The following is a 13,075-nucleotide window of genomic DNA, read 5'->3' on the forward strand; positions in this document are numbered from 1 at the left end:
CCTGGACACACCCCTACCCTCACCCCATATAAGGAACCCGCTCACCTCCCACTCCAGGAGTGAGCAAGCAAGGGAAACTGTTAATTGTTCTTGCTTCCCCTGCTGCAGGAGCCCCAGTAAAGCCTTGCCTGAATTTCTTGTGTGGCCTCTGATCAATTTCTATTGATTGGGGAAGGCCAAGAACCCTGGTGGGTATCATTTCCTTTAACACAAGAGGGGAACCCATGGTCCAGCAAAGCATGTGTGAAGGAAGGGGACAAAGGTTGAGACCTGGCTAAGGGACAATGGGGAAGTGATGTGAGACCTGTCATTCAGATGAAGCATGGAGGAAGGAGCATTTTGTCACTCATTTTCTGAGAATGATTTCGGACGCACTCAGCAGTAAGCGGCAGCTTGCATCAAGCAACAGCGAACAGTAGCTAGAAGCAAGATCTTAGTTCCTGGACCCAGGGTCCTAACCACTAGACCACAGGGGCCAGCGGCTAGGACCTGGATCCCTAGTTCTTGCCTGTCTTGTCAAGAATGAATTCAGGCAAGGAGGCAGAAGGTAAAGAGAAAAGTAAGAAGTTTATTGGAAAAGCAAAGTACACACGGAAAGACAGACGCACGGGTGAACTCAGAGAGAGACGTGCTTTGGGGAAGTTTAAATCCTTTATAAAGGGGCAGTTTTACGGGTCTTTTGTCTTCCTTCTCTCCAATCATCTTGTTTTGTCCCCACTGGCTAAATTGTCTCAGGAAATGCAAACAGGAGTCTAGTTGTAAGTATCCGGCCTGAAGCCCACTTTTTTCTGCCTCATGAAAAGTTAAGCAGGAGGCCAGTTGTAAATGTCTAACCTGGGGCCCATCTATCTCCTGCCTCAAGAAGACTTCTGTCAAAGAGAATGAAAGCGTCTGCCCTGGGCTCCCTGAATGAGAAGTGACTTCTTACCACACGTGATGCTTTGTCATAACATCATCTATTTTCTCAGGAAATCATGGGTTTTATTTTTCCACTCTTGGGGCTGGCTTGGCCCTTAGCCAGACATTTTCTTTCATCTGGTTCTTTCTGGGCATTTTCAAGATGGTCACTTGGGGCAGAGTGGATATTTGTTGACTGTCTTTCTAGCATCTCCTCTCTGTAAAAGGTCCATCTTGGCTTGGAAGTGTTCATCTCCTCCCCACACTCGACCCATGTGGTCCGATCGAACCGTCACAACACCCCCATTCAGAGGTGGAGCCTGTGACCCAGGTCTAAGGCAATCAGCACATGGTGTCCTGCTGGTAAAAGCGATTAACTGATTCAAGGGTAGATCAATCAGAGTGAATCCCAGCACACTTTTGAAGGAGCTTCTAGAAAAGAGGCTCTCTCTTTCCCACTGGACTTGAGTCTCAGAGGACTCACACTAGAGCTGCTGGCAGCGATCTTGTCACCATGTGGGGTTTTTTGTTTGTTTGTTTTTTGTTTGTTTACTTATTTATTTATTTGGCTGCGTCGGGTGTTAGTTCCCTGATCATGGATCGAACCCAGGCCCCCTGCGTTGGGAGCACAGCGTCTTAACCACTGGACCACCAGGGAAGTCCCACCCCGCTGTGGTTTGAGAATAAAGTCAATATGGAGAGCAGATTTGAGAGACAGAGAATCCAGCCACATCTGAGGTCAGCCTTAACCCTCAACTTTTCTGGATAAAAGTCAACGCATTCCCATTTTTGCTCAGGCCAGTTTGAACTGGAATGTCATTTTCAAATTAGTTCTGATGGACACATAGGGTTAGGGCTAGTGCAGCCCTTACAGGGGTTTGTTAAGACCTGTTCTACCCAATGTTTCCTAACATTTTCCCCCCACTGTGATATACCCAATGGATTTTATGCCCTTGCAGAGCACAATCTCATAAACAAATCTACATTTTGATGACACCTCCAAATGACTGCAAGGATGTAAATCATTATAATAATTTGTGATTTTCGCAACTAATTACAATACACACATAAGGTAGGTGGCCATGGACTATGGCAGATTAAATGGGTTGTTGTTTGATTCCTTTCCTTCCCCCTCAAGAAGGCATTTTGGAGTTCTTAGAACAAGGCCCAGTCCAAAGAGAAACACAGGGCTAACCTTCAACCTGTCTCATCTGCTTAAGTAAATAAAATTTTAAACTCTAATACTTCCATATTAGCAATAAATTACCAGACACATGCCATACATGAAACTGAATTCAGGGAATTCCCTGGTAGTCCAGTGGTTAGGACTCCTCACTTTCACTGCAGGGGGCATGGGTTCAATCTCTGGTTGGGGAACTAAGATCCCACAAGTCGTGTGGTGTGGCCAAAAAAAGTAAATAAGTAAGAAATAAAAACTGATTTCAACATACCAGTGGATCGAGACACACATGGATGAGAACTGACAAGTGAATTGGGCTCAGTTTATTCCCAAGCTACATGAACTATCTTCAAAACTAATACAATTTTCATCTGTTAGCTCTGGTCTAAATTGAAAACATTTATTCTTTTCTGAAAAGAGAGTTTGTATTTGTCACCTTTCTCTCTTGAAGGACAGATAGCCTTTGAGACTTATTTTCTCAAGGGCAAGATGGTACCTTTCGCTTGGATCTTTGATGTTTAAACTGGTTTAGAAAAAAACATATTTTTAAATTAATACAGTATTTATTTGTCTTTTCTCTGTCAAACCCTGAGCCAACCAATTTCCCTAGGCTGCCTGGGGAGGTATAGGAAAAGGAACATACAGGGCAGAGAAACACAGGAGAAAGAACTATAAGAGGTGGAGACAGCTCCTTCACATGGTAAAGAGGATGAGAAAGGCCACCATCAGGCAAAAGGTCCCCATCGCCTCCGAGAGGGCAAAGGCCAGAATGGTGTAGGAGAAGAGCCGTTGCTTCAGAGAAGAATTCCTGGCATAACCAATGATGAGGCTCCCGAACAGTCCTGATTCCAGCCCCAGAACCAGCCACCTACTGTGGCCGCCTCAGGTCCAGTGAACTTGGCTGCTGAGTTGATGTCCCTTGAAATGGCACTGAAATGTATATGTATAACTGAATCAGGGACTTCCCTGGCGGTCCAGTGGTTAAGACTCTGCGCTTCCACTGCAGGGGGCGCGGGTTCAATCCCTGGTCGGGGAACTGAGATCCCACATGCCGTGCTGCGCGGCCAAAAAACAAAATAAATAAAAGAGTAAACGGGGATTCTTGTACCATCTTTGCAAAAAAAAAAAGAATAACGGAATCACTTTGCCGTACACCTGAAACTAACACAACATTGTTAATCAACTATGCTCCAACATAAGATAAAAAGTTAAAAAAAAAAGCTGGGGGGCACTGGTTTGGAAGCTGCTGCTAAGAGTAAGCGAAGTCAGGGGACATGGGGCTGCCAAGCTACTGAGGGTCTCATCTGTCAGCGTCTCTGTTCATTTCAGCACCACTGCAGACAGCGATGGGCTCAGTAGCTTAGAGGTTCTTCTGACTTAGAAGGAGGTGGAGACAAACGTGCAAATGTACATTTTCAGGGGATGAAAAGCTGTGGCAGGAGAGCTGCTCCCAGTGCAGAGAGACAGAGAGCTAGAGAAAAAAAAAAATTTTTTTATTGAAAAAATTTTAAGAATCCAGGATTGGATTCCAGTTTCAGGAACAGCTGGATTCTAGAGATAAAATAACATACTCAAGAATCTACCTCTCTCAGGGGCTTCCCTGGTGGCGCAGTGGTTAAGAATCTGCCTGCCAATGCAAGGGACACAGGTTTGAGCCCTGGCCCGGGAAGATCTCACATGCCGCAGAGCAACTAAGCCCGTGCGCCACAACTACTGAGCCTGCACTCTAGAGCCCGTGAGCCACAACTACTGAGCCCACGTGCCACAACTACTGAAGCCTGTGCGCCTAGAGCCCGTGCTCGGCAACAAGAGAAGCCACAACAATGAGAAGCCCGTGCACCGCAATGAAGAGTAGCCCCTGCTCGACACAACTAGAGGAAGCCCACGCACAGCAACGAAGACCCAACGCAGGCAAAAATAAATAAATAAATAAATAAATAAATAAATAAATAAATAAATAAATAAATAAATTTATTTTTAAAAAAAAAGAATCTACCTCTCTCAAAGGATTGGGAGCCTGGGATTAGCAGATGCAAACTAGTATATATAGGATGGATAAACAACAAGGTCCTACTCTACAGCACAGGGAACAATACTCAATACCCTGTGATAAACCAGAATGGAAAAGAATATGAAAAAGAATATATGTATGTATAACTGAGTCACTTTGCTGTACAGCAGAAATTAACACGACATTGTAAATCAACTATACGTCAATACAATTTTTTTTTTTACAACTACTTCTCTCAGAAAATTATAAAGCAAAAGTGAAAAGTGCTTATGCTTGATACTTCTGGGTACAGGTAGGGGAGTTACTTTGTACTATTCTCGTAGCTTTTCTGTAAGTTTGAAATTATTTCAAATTTAAAAGTTTTTTAGGGGACTTCCCTGGCAGCCCAGTGATTAGGAGTCTGCACTTCCAATTCAGGGGTCACAAGTTCGAACCCTGGTCGGGAAACTATGACCCCACATGCTGTACGGCGAGGCCAAAAATTAAAAAAAAAAAGAAAATGTTTTAAAAAAAGAAACTATCTCTTTTCATGCTTTGTCTCCTCCCCTATGCTGTTGTCATACTCTCCAAATACTTCCCCAAATTTACTACTAGTTTAGCAATCCCAGAAGAAAGACTATCTTTTCCAGTGGTTCTAGCAAACAACTCAGGTTGGTATCTGCAATAGATCAAATGTTTGTGTCCCCCCCAAAACTGTACGTTGAAATCCTAACTCCCAATATGATAGTATTAAGAGGTGGGGCCCTTGGGAGCTGATTAGGTCATGAAGGTGGTGCCCTCATGATGGGATTAGTGTCCTTATAAAAGAGACCCCAACAAGGGCCTGCTTCACCTGCACCCTACTCACATGACTGACCTTCCTATGTACTTGCCCCAGGTCCCAGATAGTGATAGCTTATCAAAGGGGCAGTGAGGGGCGTACCCCTCTACTGGTTTCCCTGGTAGCAAATGAGCCCACCTGATGTCAATTCCCCTATAGTTTGTCATCTCCCTTCCCCTTGAGAGCCAGGACTGCCACCAAGTCCTGCTTGCCATGCGCTGCACAGGGTGGGGCCTCGCTCCAGGAACTTGCTTCAGATGTGTAAGCTCCCCCATCCATTAAACCACTGATGCCTCAGATAAAATAAAACAAAAGAGACTCCAGAGAGCTCCCTTGCCTTCCGCCATGTGAGGACGCAGAGAGCAGACAACAGGAAGTGGCCACTCACTAGTGATTCTGCTGGCACCTTGATCTTGGACGTCCCAGCCTCCAGAACTGTGAGAAATAATCACAGAAATAACCTGTTGTTTATAAGCCACCAGTCCGTGGTATTTTGTTAGATCAACCCAAGTGGAGTCATCAGTCCCCTGAGTCCTGTGCCCACCTGACCCAGTCACAGTGGCCACAGGGATGAAACGATCTGATCTGCCAGATGTCCATTCCTAGAGCCAGACCCTCCTAAACCTCAGAGATGGTCAAACCTCGGGGATGGAGCAGTCAGCAAAGGAAATCTGGGTGCCAATGCCAAAAGGAGGGCACGTAGATGCTGGGAAGACCCAAACAGCATAGAACTACCCCGTCAGCCGAGCTCTTGATCCCAGAAGCCCTGCTCAAAGGAAGAAGGATGGGGGGACTGAGATGATAGGGAAGGAGCAGATATGACAGAGGTTAATGAAAAGCAACCTGTTCTGCTTCTCCAAAAAGCTTGATGTTTCATAAGGTCATTTGCCCTTCCTGCCATTCCTGCAACACAGGACTAACAAGGGACACAAGTTCTGCCACAAGAGGCCCATAAATATTCAATATAGAGGAGGATAAATTTACAAAGATGATACAATTTTATCATGATGGGGCAGGAACTTGATCAGGTTTACAGTGAAACCCGTCTTTGTTTAGCCCTCGTATAAGGGGCGCAAAGCCCCCTGACATTCTTTTTTTAAAAAATATTTATTTATTTGGTTGCACCAGGTCTTATTTGCAGCAGGCAAGCTCCTTAGTTGCGGCATGCATGTAGGATCTAGTTCCCTGACCAGGGATCGAACCCAGGCCCCCTGCACTGGGAACTTGGGGTCCTAACCATTGTGCCACCAGGGAAGTCCCAGCCCCCTGACATTCTGAGAGTTATATTACAATACATTTAAGTATACCTCTCTTTTATTACAAAAATATTACAAAACATTCATGGTGTGTACAGTAAAAAAACAAAATTTCCCCCTCTCCAGAGTGCTATTAGCAGTTTGGTACATATAATGATATTAATAGGAATATTAACTAAGACACATATAGCATTTACTCTATGTTGTATACTGCTCGAAGCACTTTACATAGATTAACTCATTTCTGTTACTCAGTTCAATCTCGTACTGCTCACCGCACAACAGGCCAATAAACTGAGAGACGAATTGTTGGGGCAGGGAATAGTGACTTTATTTGGAAAGCCAGCAGACCGAGAAGATGGTGGACTAAAGTCCCAAAGAACCATCTTCCCTGAGTTAGAATTCATGCTTCTTTTATACTAAAAACGGAGGGAGTAAAGTCCTGGTTCCGGTCAGACTTGGGAGGGGATGTGTTAATTTCTTTCTTCCTGCAGCCATTCATAGGTGAGCCCGGTCAGGAGGTTTCCTGTGAGCTAAACCAATGTATTTTATTTTATTTTATTTTTTTCTTATTAGTTAACCATTTTATACATATTTTTTTTAATTAATTAATTTATTTATTAATTATTTTTGGCTGTGTTGGGTCTTCGTTTCTGTGCGAGGGCTTTCTCTAGTTGCGGCGAGCGGGGGCCACTCTTCATCGCGGTGCGCGGGCCTCTCACTGTCGCGGCCTCTCTTGTTGCGGAGCACAGGCTCCAGACGCGCAGGCTCAGTAGTTGTGGCTCACGGGTCTAGTTGCTCCGTGGCATGTGGGATCTTCCCAGACCAGGGCTCGAACCCGTGTCCCCTGCATTGGCAGGCAGATTCTCAACCACTGCACCACCAGGGAAGCCCCATTTTATACATATTAATGGATATATGTCAATCCCAATCTCCCAGTTCATCCCACCACCACCACCACCACCACCCCGCCCCACCCCCGCCGCCAATTTCCCCCCTTGGCGTCCATACGTTTGTTCTCTACATCTTAAACCAATGTATTTTAGCTTAACACTCATTACATAGGAGGCAGGGTTCCCAGAGATGGGCCATTATGCATAATTTAAACTTATAGGCAAAATCCCTTTAGTGATTAACTTGTAATAGAATGCAGAAGTTCTTCCCTATTACAATTTTGCCTTCGTATTAGAATAACATGGGTAATATCATTTCCATTTGACACGTGAGGAAATTGAACCTTAAAGAGGGAAGTAGCTTGCCTAAAGATCTTGCAGCCAGTAAGTGAGAGAATTAACTTTAAACCCGGGCAGCCTAACTCCAGAGCACATATTCTTATCTTCCAGATTTCTAAAATGCATATACATGTTTTTTACTGAGTTGCAGTTCACATAAAGTAACCATTTAAAGTGTGCAATTCAGGGATTCCATGGCGGTCCAGTGGTGAAGACTCCGCACTTCCACTGCAAGGGGCACGGGTTTGATCCCTGGTCAGGGAACTAAGATCTCCCGTGCCACACAGCATGGCCAAAAAAAAAAAAAAAAAAGGTACAATTCAGGGGCATAATACGTTGTTGTGCAAACACCACTTCTATCTAGTTCCAACATTTTTTCACCCCCAAAACAAACCCTGTACCCATTAAGCAGTCATTGCCTATTCTCCCCTATCTCCAGTCTTTGGAAAATACTAATCCACTTTCTGTCGCTATGATTTATATATTCTGAATGTTTCATATAAATGGAATAATACATTACCTCTTATGTCTGGCTTCTTTCACTTAGAATGTTTTTGAGGTTCATGGACTCTGTAACATGAATCAGAACTTCATTCCTTTTTATGATGGAATAATACTTCATTGTGTGTTGATACCACAATTTGTTCATCTGTTCATGTGTTGATGAACATTTGAATTGTTTCTACCTGTATTATTCAGGGTTCTTCAGAGAAACAGAGCCAATAGGGTGTATATATATATACAGAGAGAGATTTATTTTAAGGAATTGGCTTATGCAACCGTGAAGACTGGTAAGTCTGCAGGATAGGCTGGCAGGCTGGAGACCCAGGGAAGAGCCAATGTTGAGGTCAAGTCCAAAGGTCATTTGCAGGCAGAATTCCTTCTTGCTTGGGGGAGGTCAGTCTTCGTTCTAGTAAAGCCTTCAGCTTACTGGAAGAGGCCCACCCACGTTATAGAGGGCACTCTGCTTTACTCAAAGTCCACCAATTTAAATGTTAATCTCAATGTAAAATAGCTAGCTAGTGGGAAGCAGCCGCATAGCACAGGGAGATCAGCTCAGTGCTTTGTGACCACCTAGAGGGGTGGGATAAGGAGGGTGGGGAGGAGATATGGGGATATATGTATATGTATAGCTGATTCACTTTGTTATAAAGCAGAAACTAACACACCATTGTAAAGCAATTATACGCCAATAAAGATGTTTAAAAAAAAATGTTAATCCCTTCCAATAGACACCTTCAGAAAAACATCCAGCATAATGTTTGACCACATATATCTGGGCACCGTGGCCCAGCCATGATGACACAGAAAATAAACAATCATACCACCTTTTAGCTATTGTGACTAGTGCTGCTCTGAGCATTTGTGTACAAGTATTTGTTTGAGTCCTATTTTCAATTCTTTTGGGTATATACCTGGAGTGGAATTGCTGGGTCATATGGCAATTCTATGTTTAACTTTTTGAGGAACTGCCAAACTGTTTTCCACAGCGGCTGAGCCATTTTACATTTCCACCCAGCGACGTACAACAGCGTATACATTATTTTTTTAGCTTCCAAAAATGGGATTATTCAACACAAACTCCAGTGCATTTTTTGTGTTTTGGTGGGGGCCTGATCCAAAGGTAGTGTTGTACAAGTGAACGCTACTATTCTTTTTTAATAAGTACACAGAATTTTATTGAATGGAGACACCATAATTTATCTCATTCCCCACTGATACAGATTTAAGTTGCTTTCAACTTTATTTAACTTTTTATAATGAAAAATAAATACAAACAGGGAGAATAGGACAATGAATATCCCTGTTCCCCTAATCCAGCCACAACAATAAAAAATTCGTAACCTCTGTTTTTCTATTTCTCTTCCCCTCTCCTGTTGGACTCCTTTGAATCACGTCCCAAATACCATGTAATTTCATCTACACATATTTCAGTATTTATTTCCAAAAGATAAGGACTCTTGCTTTAAACATAACCAAAATACCCCATTATCACACCTACGATAATTAGCAAGAATTCCTTATTATCCTTAATTAGCCAGTCCTTGTTCAGATTTCCCCTAATGTCTCATACTTTTTAACAGCTGGAGTTGAGAGTACAAACAATTGGTTAATATATCTAGTTTTTTTTTTTTTGGCCATGGTGCACGGCATGCTGGGTCTTAGTTCCCTGACTAGGAATCGACGGACAACGGACAACGGATTCATCTCCAAAATATATAAACAGCACATGCAGCTCAATATTAAAGAAACAAACACCCCAATCCAAAAATGGGCAGAAGACCTAAATAGACATCTCTCCAAAGAAGACATACAGATGGCCAAGAAGCACATGAAAAGCTGCTCAACATCACTAATTATTAGAGAAATGCAAATCAAAACTACAATGAGGTATCACCTCACACCAGTTAGAACGGGCATCATCAGAAAATCTACAAACAACAAATGCTGGAGAGGGTGTGGAGAAAAGGGAACCCTCTTGCACTGTTGGTGGGAATGTAAATTGATACAGCCGCTGTGGAGAACAATATGGAGGTTCCTTAAGAAACTAAAAATAGAATTACCATATGACCCAGCAATCCCACTACTGGGCATATACCCAGAGAAAACCGTAATTCAGAAAGACACATGCACCCCAATGTTCACTGCAGCACTATTTACAATAGCCAGGTCATGGAAGCAACCTAAATGCCCATCGACAGAGGAATGAGTAAAGAAGATGTGGTACATATATACAATGGAATATTACTCAGCCATAAAAAGGAACGAAATTGGGTCATTTGTTGAGACGTGGATGAATCTAGAGACTGTCATACAGAGTGAAGTAAGTCAGAAAGAGAAAAACAAATATCGTATATTAATGCATGTATGTGGAACCTAGAAAAATGGTACAGATGAACTGGGTTTGCAGGGCAGAAGTTGAGACACAGATGTAGAGAACAAACGTATGGACACCAAGGGGGGAAAACTGCGGTGGGGTGGGGATGGTGGTGTGCTGAATTGGGTGATTGGGATTGACACGTATACAGTGAAGTGTATAAAATTGATGACTGATTAAAAAAAAGACTCATTTTGAAATGGTGAGGAACTTCTTTGTCAGCTTGTGTCAGGTCAGGGTAACTTCTCTTCTGATCACCCTGTGAAGCAATCCCCAGCTCTCTCCTTAACCTTCAGGCCCCTAGCTTTCTGCTGGGCTGTAGCAGGAAACAAAAAGAAAAATGTGATAAATCATTTACACCATAAATTCCGTCAGTAGTTCCTCCTCCCTTCCAGAGAGGGCATTTTGAAATAGTTTGGTAGAGAAAGGAACTCTGAGACTCAAACACTGACGTTGAAAAGGTCACTGTAGGACTTCCCTGGTGGTGCAGTGGTTAAGAATCCGCCTGCCAATGCAGGGGACACGGGTTCGAGCCCTGGTCTGGGAAGATCCCACATGCTGCAGAGCAACTAAGCCCGTGCGCCACAACTACTGAACCTGCACTCTAGAGCCCGCGAGCCACAACTACTGAGCCCGCGTGCCACAACTACTGAGCCCGTGCGCCTGGACCCAACACAGCCAAAAAACAAACAAACAAATAAATAAATAAATAAATCTCTCCCAAAAAAAAAAAAAAAAAAAGTCACTGTAGGGGCTTCCTGGTGGTCCAGTGGTTAGGACTCTGTGCTTCCACTGCCAAGGGCCTGGGTTCAATGCCTGGTTGGGAAACTAAGATCCCACAAGCTGCTCAGCATAAATAAATAAATAAATAAAGGACTCTTTTTAAAAGAAAAAGAGAAGGTCACTGTAATGCATGGAGTGGTTACCCCTCAAAAAAAAGATATGTCCACATCCTAAACCCCCAAAACTGTGAATATGACCTTATTTGGAAAAAGAGTCTTTGCAGTATTTAAGTTAGTGATCCTGAGATCATTTTGGATTATCTGGGCCCTAAATCCAATGACAAGTGTCCATAGAAGAGGTACACAGAGGAGAAGGCTATGTGACCATGGAGACAGAGATTGGAGTGATGCGGCCACAAGCCGAGGACTGCCAACAGTCCCCAGAAGCTGGAAGAGGCAAGGAACAAACCCTTCCCTCGAGCTTCTGGAGGGAGCACAGCGCTGCCGGCACCTTCATTTCAGAGTTCTAGTTTCCAGAACTGTGAGAGAATACATTTCTGTTGTTTTAAGCCACCAAGCTTGTGGTGATTTGTTCTAGTAGCCTCAGGAAGGTAACACAGCCACACACCAGGTCTCTGATTGGGAAAGGCGTTTTGGAGAAGCAGAGGCCCTGGATTTCTACCTGTGACATAATAAGAAATATATATGTTGGTCTCTGCCCCTGGTTCCCGACACAGAACTCCTAAATCCCTTGGAATTTCCGGGGTGATAGGATTGTCTCGTGTTCTAATGAGGTGACTTTTTTTTTTTTTTTGCCATGCCTCGAAGCATGTGGGATCCTAGTTCCCCGACCAGGGATCGAACCCAAGCCCCCTGCAGTGGAAGCTCAGAGTCCTAACCACTGGACCGTCAGGGAAGTCCCATCTAATGAGGTGACTCTTAATGGACTGTTGGATGGGGGCTGGTTACCAGAAAGACCGAGCCATCATTAGAGGCTTGGAATTTTAGCCCTACCCCCCATTCTCCAGAAAAAGGAGAGGGCCTGGAAATGGAGTTAATGAGCGACCGTGCTTACATGATGAAGCCTCCACAAAAATCCCAATTCTATGAGGTTTGGGGAGCTTCTGGGTTGGTGAACACATTCATGAACCAGGAGGTCCCCAACCCCATGGGGACAGAAGCTCCTGCGCTCAAAACCCTTCCAGACCTCACCCTACATACCTTTCATCTGGCTGTTCTTCTCTTTATCACATCCTTCATTGTATAATAAACTGGTAAACATGACTGTTTCCCTGAGTTCTGTGCGCTGTTCTAGCATATGCTCGAATCTGAGGAGGGGTGTCATGGGAACCTCGAATTGCAGCCATGTCGGACATAAGTTGTAGGTATCTAGGGAACCCACAACTTGCAATTAGCATTCAAAGAGGGGGGCAGTCTCATGGGACCGAACCTTTAACCTGTGGGGTCTGGGCTAACTCTGGTTAGTGTCAGAGTTGAATCAAACTGTAGGATACCCAGTTGGTGTCACAGAGAATCGTGTGGCGCAGGGAAAAAAAAAAAAATCCCACACACCTGACATCGGAAGTGTTATGAGTGTGGCCGAGGTGCAGGAGTGAAAGAGACACACCAGGAGGAGTGTGAGTTCCTAACACACCGCCACACAGACACTCCCCCCTCCTGCCACCTGCCGGGCGGTCCCGCAGGGAATGTCCACTGCCTGCCCCTGTCCCGTACAAAGTGCCATGTTATCTCACAAAGCATCGGGGGAGGTGGCCCGGCGGGGTCCGAGAGCTCCAAGCTCACACCAGATCAGCCTGGCAGGTGTGGCTGCAAGTCCTTTCAACCTGCCCTTCCTGTGTCTCCTCAGAGCCAGGAGAAGAAGTAAACTACAGAGGTCTGTCGGGAGTCATTCGTGCACTAGTTCATTCGTTTACTCAGGACATACTTCTTGTGTGTCCCCTTGGTGCCAGGCTACAGTCTGGGCTTGCAGAGCTGAATCAGACCCAGCACTAGGCTTCGTGGAGACAAGGGGCTGGGGGTAGACACACAGGTAAACTGTCACAATCCTGCGTGGTCAAT

The 13,075-nt window shown here is 44.4% G+C and overlaps 1 pseudogene; it reads right to left on the bottom strand.

The window, feature by feature from the left end:
- Window positions 1-2,770: 2,770 nt before the first annotated feature.
- LOC132347667 (ATP synthase F(0) complex subunit C2, mitochondrial-like) lies at window positions 2,771-3,523 on the bottom strand (annotated as a pseudogene).
- Window positions 3,524-13,075: the final 9,552 nt, after the last annotated feature.

Source organism: Balaenoptera ricei, chromosome 14 (genome assembly GCF_028023285.1).
Source record: "Balaenoptera ricei isolate mBalRic1 chromosome 14, mBalRic1.hap2, whole genome shotgun sequence".
NCBI lineage: Eukaryota > Metazoa > Chordata > Mammalia > Artiodactyla > Balaenopteridae > Balaenoptera > Balaenoptera ricei.